The sequence below is a fragment of the Mesoplodon densirostris genome, chromosome 1, assembly GCF_025265405.1.
Source record: "Mesoplodon densirostris isolate mMesDen1 chromosome 1, mMesDen1 primary haplotype, whole genome shotgun sequence".
Taxonomy (NCBI): Eukaryota; Metazoa; Chordata; class Mammalia; order Artiodactyla; family Ziphiidae; genus Mesoplodon; species Mesoplodon densirostris.
In genome coordinates, this window is record NC_082661.1 from 144578246 (window position 1) to 144586168 (window position 7923).

Sequence of the window (7923 nt, forward strand, 5' to 3'; positions counted from 1 at the left end):
TCCATGTCTCTTCAAGGAAGAAAATGAAGAATTCCTAAGTTTTCCTCTCTTGAAAATTTGATCTGTAAAGGAACTCAAAATTCTCCTGCTGAGCACTTCTTGTGTTAGAGGTGGTTAGCCGTCTATATTTGACTTGATAGCATCAAGAAATATTCAAGAGAATCTCTGTCCCCAGAACCCATAGCCTGTCATCATTGCCTGAAAGGCTACAGTTGCATGTCCATCCTTATGACTCACCAGTCTCTCACCAGGCTAGGAGAGAAGGTGGGTATTGGTGGGGAGAAGAGGGCAAAGAAGAGAGATTGTGGGCTCTCTGTGGTGCCATGGGGATATGGGGGTAGTGGGGATGGGGAAAGGTGCTGAAAGAAAGGGAAGAGGCAGAAAATCAGAGCTTGAGGGATGCATAAATATACATTTTCTTTCCAACACTGCAATAGGCAGGTGCTGGCTGCTCAAATTTACATCAGTATCACTTAATGCCAAGTATTCTGATTATTTTATTAAGGGGAAAATATTTTCAGATTTTCAAACTGAGCAATTCCTGTCTTTGTTTGTATTTTCCCTAGTACTTATAACAACAATAACAATAAATAAACGTTTAACAGTTACCATATGCCTGGTATTGGGCTAAGAACTTTGCCTACATTAATCTCATTTAATTCTTCCCCAAACCTATGATAGAGATATTGTTAGTACTGACTTATAATGGAAGAAGAAAGTAAAGTCTAGAGAGCTTATGTTTGTGAGTGGCATACCCAGGTCAATCAGCTTCACTCCAAAGTCAATCCTTAAATGCTGGCTTTCCCAGTATGCTTATTTGCCCCTTCGTCCACCATTTCAAATGCTTTTTGTCGTTCAAGGCCCATCTCCAGTTTCTTTTGTTCACTTAACTGATATTATTGAGCACCTTCCATGTATATTGCATCCTCATCCTCCAGGGAGCTTTTCCACACTGATTTCTACCTTCTTTAAACACCTGAGTCTTTAAAGTAAGGGAGTGAATCTTACTATGAATAGATTTGTATGGTTCTCTAAATGTTTTTAGTGGATTTATTTATTTTTTCCCTTCAAAGATTTTAATCAATGGCCAGGTCAGGATCAAGTCTTCAAGTTTCCCATCTTCTCAACAGCACCCAATTCAGTGTTGGGTGGATGTGTCAGGAAGGCCCTGACTCTTAGCCCATCCAGGGGCTGTATTTTAAGGAAGAAGAAACACATGTGTGGATCTGATAAGATCTGAGTGATATGTGGAGAAGATGCCCTATGAGTGACGATCAGCTATGTTTACCATTTAAATCTACAGCAGCAAGCCAAGATAACTGTTGCAGTCTGTGGACAGAAGTTCATGAAGATCACTGCTTGACAGGTCAGGGTAAAGGTCTCTTTCTTTCAAAATATGTGAAGGGGCAGGAAACGTGTGCACCAGGTGTTTTGTGTTCATGGCAGCCTGGGAAAGATAATTCTGTCTGGTCGATAAGAACATCGTGCTCTACACACCAGGTTGTTTTTCCAGCAGCTATTTTCTGCCTATAAAAACGAGCATCACTGGCTCTCAACTTCTTTCCACAAATCCCCTGGGCTGCAAACAATAACAAAAGGTATCTTATATTTATACAAAGCTGCCCTCAGAAAAGCTCAAGGACCTGAACAAAGCTTGTTTTCATATATAAGACGTCTTATATAATCCCCAAGGGGAAAGGGGACAGAGGGTGACAATTGAGTTTGGAACGTGGTCATTCCCAGCTAACAAAACGGAAAAGTGAGGGCTTATTGCAGGACACACTGACGGTCATGACCAGGACAGGAAGTCCGTCTTTCCCACTTCCTGTCCAGGGTTCTGAACACTGGACCACGCTGCCTTGTCCGAAATCTGAAAATCTGGAGGAGACGGCTGGAGGGGAATGCGTGGGAGAGAAAGCCCAGCACACGAGAAGGGATGCTGCAGTCTCACTGCCTTTAGCGACTGTTTTCACCAGTCGGGATTCTGCAGCTCCTAGAGTGAGTGCCCTTCTTGTCCTAGGTAGAACTGATCCGGGGGAGAATTTTCATCACCCTCATTAGGAGTTACAGCTGAATCAGAGTAGATCTCAGAGGTCTGGGTGGTTTGGGGAAGAAGAGCCATCTGAGCAAAGGGCATTCTGTAAATATTTGTTACACACTTGGATACAAAGATAAGTAAGGCATAAGCTCTGGATGCAGTCCGAGCATCATGTAACAGAGGAGACAAACACAGGATGTGAGGATCTGTGACTGCTAGATGAATACAAGAAAAGAAAGGCAGTTACTTTTCTTTTCCAAATTAATTCTTATTGGAATATGGTTGCTTTACAATGTTGTGTTAGCCTCCACTGCACAACAAAATGAATCAGCCATACACATACAGATATCCCGCCCCTTTTGGACTTCCCTCCCATTTAGGTTACCACAGTGCATTAGGTAGAGTTCCCTGTGCTATTACAGTATGTTCCCATCAGTTGTCTATTTTTTACATAGTATCAATAATGTATATGTGTCAATCCCAATCTCCCAATTCCTCCCAACCCACCCCTTTTCCCCTTGGTATCCATACAAAAGGCAGTTACTTTTTTTTTTTGCGGTATGCGGGCCTCTCACTGTTGTGGCTTCTCCCGTTGCAGAGCACAGGCTCCGGACGCGCAGGCCCAGCGGCCATGGCTCACGGGCCCAGCCGCTCCGCGCGGCATGTGGGATCTTCCCAGACCGGGGCACGAACCCGTGTCCCCTGCATCGGCAGGCGGACTGTCAACCACTGCGCCACCAGGGAAGTCCAGGCAGTTACTTTTTGATTATGAATTTGAGTCAGGACTCCATGGGCCTGGGAGGGGGTCATTTTTTTTTAAACATCTTTATTGGAGTATAATTGCTTTACAATGGTGTGTTAGTTTCTGCTGTATAACAAAGTGAATCAGCTATACGTGTACATATATCCCCATATCTCCTCCCTCTTGCATCTCCCTCCCACCCTCCCTATCCCACTCCTCTAGGTGGTCACAGAGCACCGAGCTGATCTCCCTGTGCCATGTGGCTGCTTCCCACTAGCTATCTAGTTTACATGTGGTAATTTTGGCTGCGGCTTGAAGGATGAGCAGGAAGGGTTTTCAGGGATACCTTCTACACTGCATTGAGGCAGTAACTCTCTAGTAAAGTCACCTGGGGAAGCTTTTGAGGCAACCCTCATCCCTAAATCATTGGATTTAATTATTGGATCCAAGTGTCACCTGGGCCTAAGTATTATTGAAGAGCTCCCAGGTAATTTTACTGAGCAAACAAGAGAGACAACCTCAGAAGGAGCATGGGCTTTGGAATTAGACAGCCTTGTTCTAACGCCCTGTGCCATTCAACTAGGCCCATTGTGGAGGCTGTGTCCGTGTCCCACAGCTGCTCTGTTTCCTCCTATTTCTACCGGTGCCTGGGAAGAAACCCTGCCATGGGAGAGTCCCTCCCCTTTGACAAACTTTCCTTGACTGAAAAAGCCTGGACTGGGAATCAGGAAATCTGGATTCTATCCCAGCTCTGCCACTGAGGTGCTACACGCATGTACTGGGTCACATAAGGAGATAAAGCAAAGATACTTGGGATTAATATTTGCAAGACATCGCGCTAGGTACTCAACGCATCTCTGGGCCTCAACGTCCCCATCGGTTGAGGTTTTTAGATCAGGATTTGTAGTCCATAAAGTCTATTTAATAGGCCATGACCAGAATTATCTTTAAAGAATGATGTAAAACATAATAGAAAAGTGGAGTGCACTGCATAAAATAGGGCAAGTATTGTGAAGTAAAATTTTGTTCCAGTTATAAATATACGCATTTACTGGGTCATAATGTAAAATAAATGTCATGTTATAGGTTGTAAGTTAAAAACTTTAAGAGTACTCCCTGGCAGTACATATACTAAAATTGGAAAGATACAGAGAAGATTAACATGGCACCTGTGCAAACACATGAAGCATTCCATATTTTTTTTAATGTTACATTTTTTTTTTACCACAACTTTAAAAAAAGAGTTTGAGAAACATGGGATTAGATGCTCTCTGTGGACCCCTCCCTTCTGCTTTATAGCCCTTGACTACTCCAGCCTACCGTGAACCTACCTTTCTGTAACCTCTTTTCAGTTAGTACCATGTAATTCTAGCCTATCATTTATTTCTTTTGAGAGGGAGGCAGGACAATGTCATGGTTAAAAGCACCTTACTGAGTCAGATAAATCTATGTTTGAATCGAATTTCTTCACTTATTTGTTGAATGACCTAGAAAATATAGCCAACCTCTTCTAGCCTTGGGTTTCTTGTGTGGGTGATCCCATCTAGGACACACAATGTTTCTAAGATTAAATATGATGCTGAAAGTCAAACTCTTAGCATGAATCACCTTGTTCACAGAAAGTGCCTGGTGTAAAACAACGATTATTATCTGACTTCCGGTCCACCCAGATTTTAAGGCACAGTCTGCAATTTCAGTGCCTGGCATACACAAAGTCATAAATACCTTATGCGTAGAGAACCAAGGATTCCAGCCTCAAGCAGCCCCTCAAGCTGGAGAGCAGCCATTCTCTGTCGGCATGCCCCATGGCCATCCAGGTCTCAGGAGGAGAGGCGGGGCACTCTGTCCTCTACCCGTGCATCCCCTTCACTTTTCCTCTGACGTGATTGGTCGAACCTGGGAAGGCAAGGCAGAAGGCAGATCCTGGCTACAATTTGCTTCAGGGATCAAAACATCCATGCCATTTCAGTGCCATCCAAACCAAGGCAGATGGAAACTCAAGATCAGCCGTTTCACAAGCATCTACCTGAGATGGTTTCAGATAGAAGCACAGGACAAAGAAATGAGAAAGAGCTGGTGGCCAGAATACTGAGAAAATGGGGGTAAGATTCAGACGTTACACCAGGAATAAGTGACCATCATCCAACAGTCAACAAATAAGCAACTCACTAGGTCTTAATTGCCTCACAAATACTCTGGGAACCAAAGCATTGTCTTGTAAATGATTCATTTCAGGAAGTACCCACTAATCAATTACTAGGGCTTCTGTGTAACAGTTTCCCCAGATTTGTAGGTGGTGATCATGTGAACTGGATCGTTGATTTCAGAATGAGATAAGCAGCAATACTGGTAACCTAATCTACCTATTCCAAGTAGCTACAAAGAAATTAGCTGCCCTTAGTGGAAGCCAGCCCATTAGGAAGAGTGAAAAGAAACCCATTCATCATGAGAGAGCCTCACACCAGCCAAGTCTCCCTGGAGCATTCAGCTAAGCTGAGAAGGTGTTGATGGAGAAGGGGATAATGATCCATAAATAGATGTATGGGAAAGGAGGGGAGAGGGGAGGGAGGCCTCATGAGATTGCACAGGGGAAAAATGGGCCTTAAAATGATAAAAGTTGTAGAAGTACAATATTAGAAGGATTACACAAATAGTATTATAAAGAATAGGACTGTTGAAAGTAGCCCTTGATGCTACTTCTTTTTTTTGTTTTTGGAAGAAAACTTGCTTTGAAATTGTATGGTGAAAAAGAAAAGAAAATGTATGGGAATAATGTAGCCCCACCTAAAAATATGTTGCTAACACAATGGTTTTTCAGGAAAGAAAAAGCAAGGATGCCTGGAAATAGCTGCATCTAATCAGCCCCCATCCCAAGCAATCAACTGAAGTCCAGGAAATTCCATATGTAACCAGAAGAATAGACATCCTGGAGCATTTTGCCACAGTTAAGATTAGCGGAAACAGACCCCCATCAGCTCTAGTAACAAAGAAGAATTAAAGGTGAAGAAACTGCTGTGGGTCCCTGTGCCTCCCTTCTGGGAAGGTGGTGGCCTGTGCCGGGGGGAGAAGGATGGGAATTTGGACAGAGGCAGTGGCCCTGGCTGTCCCGACAGCCTATTGTTCTGAAACCACCCCTTCAGCGCAGCTCAGAGCAGTGTTTTTCTCTAGGGAAAATAATTAAACAACAGTGGCTGGAGCTCAGCTTATCCTCCTGTCTTATCCTCACAATCATTAAAAATGTTTGTTAACATAGCAATGGTTTATGATTAGCACTTTTGGGGTCTTAAGAAATCCTTCCCTACCCAAAGGTCATAAAGATATTCTCCTGTACTTTCTTCTAAAAGATTTAAAGTTTTCCCTTTCACAATGAATTCCTCCTTCTCTATGGACTTGAAAGACACCAAAAGCACAAACCGAAAAGGGAAAAATGAACAAATTTCACTTCATTAAAATTAATAACTTTTGCTTGCTGAAAATATCATAAAGATAAGCCACAAACTCAGAGAAAATCTTGATACCACATCTGACAAAGGACTAGGATGAAGAATAATCAAAGAATGGCTGCAACCCAATGAAAAAATATCCAAAAAACATGATAAGGTAGTTCACAAAAAGAAATATAGATGACTATTCAAGATATTAAAAGATTCTTTTTTTTTTTTTGACGTGTCACACGTCTTGTGGGATCTTAGTTCCCCCGACCAGTGACTAAAGCCTCAGCTTTGAAAGCATGGAGTCCTAACCACTGGACCTCCAGGGAATTCCCAAAAGATTCTTAACTTTCTTAACAATCAGGGAAATGAAAATTAAAATCATCATAATGAGATATCATTTTACATCTACTAGATGAAAAAAAAATGATGAAGTCTGATAATACTGGGTTGGTGAGGATGTGGAAAAGCCGAATCTTATATACTGCTGTTGGGCTGTAAAATAGTACAATTTCTTTGGAAAACAACTTGGCACTATCTAAAACAAGTGAAGATCACATTTCTTTTTTTTTTTTTTTTTGCGGTATGCGGGCCTCTCACCGTTGTGGCCTCTCCCGTTGCGGAGCACAGGCTCCGGATGCGCAGGCCCAGCGGCCATGGCTCACGGGCCCAGCCGCTCCGCGGCACATGGGATCCTCCCAGACCAAGGCACGAACCCGTATCCCCTGCATCGGCAGGCGGACTCTCAACCACTGCGCCACCAGGGAGGCCCGAAGATCACATTTCTATGACCCAGCAATTCCACTTCAAGTGGAAGTGTGGAAACTCTTGCGTATGTGCTCTAGGAGACATGTATAAGACTGTTAATAGAAAGAAGCACAATCCATATTAGCAAAAACACATATGCTAAATGCAAACACAGCTGAGCACCATTGTTTGGGGATACCTACATTGTAGTCTACTATTTTTAAAAAGCAAGAGATGATAACACGAAATTCAGAAGAGTGGTTATGTTTGAGGGGAAGGCAGGAGGGTGGGAAAAGGGGAGAAAGACACAGCCAGTTATAATCATATTTTTAATGTTGGGAATCATCTGTTGGCCAGTGACTTTACATATATTACACATATTCCATGGTAGACACAGAATATTTCATAATAAATTTCTTTTAATTTGTTAAGAAAAGAAAGGGGTGAACAAAGAACAGAAATCTCGAATGGCTCAGTGGCAAGGAAAACATGAGATCTTGGTAACATCAGTCTCACCAAAATAAGAGGGGAACGGTACTCAAGAAGTGATGGATTGCTCTCTGTCGGGGAGGGTCTGCATAATTTGTGTGTCTGTGGAGGTCCTCCCAGAACATGGGCAGCTGGCCTAGTGACCAGGACTGGTGCCCAGGCTTACACCCTATTACTCAGGTTGGCAAGTGGCCTGGTGGGCAAGTGGTGATCAGCTATGGAAAAGGTATGCCACTTAGCACATGAATGTTATATGTGGCAAGATCTATTTTAGATAATTTTCCCTGCAGAAAACTGAGAGCTGTTCTGGGGCAGGGCCGTTTGGTCTAATATTGGGGATACCCTACTTTCTACCTTGACTGCATGAATTTGACATTGAACCAAGGCTGTTTTTCCAACAGTTGGCATTTAAAATTGTTATTTGAAAGACTCAATACTCGGATCTTGGCACTGTAAAGACTTTGTAACCGTAGCAC

At 42.9% G+C, this 7923-nt stretch overlaps 1 pseudogene; it reads left to right on the forward strand.

Moving 5' to 3' along the window:
* The first annotated feature begins 3889 nt into the window (after positions 1 to 3889).
* On the forward strand, positions 3890 to 3981 carry LOC132501527 (U6 spliceosomal RNA; annotated as a pseudogene).
* The last annotated feature ends 3942 nt before the right edge of the window (positions 3982 to 7923 follow it).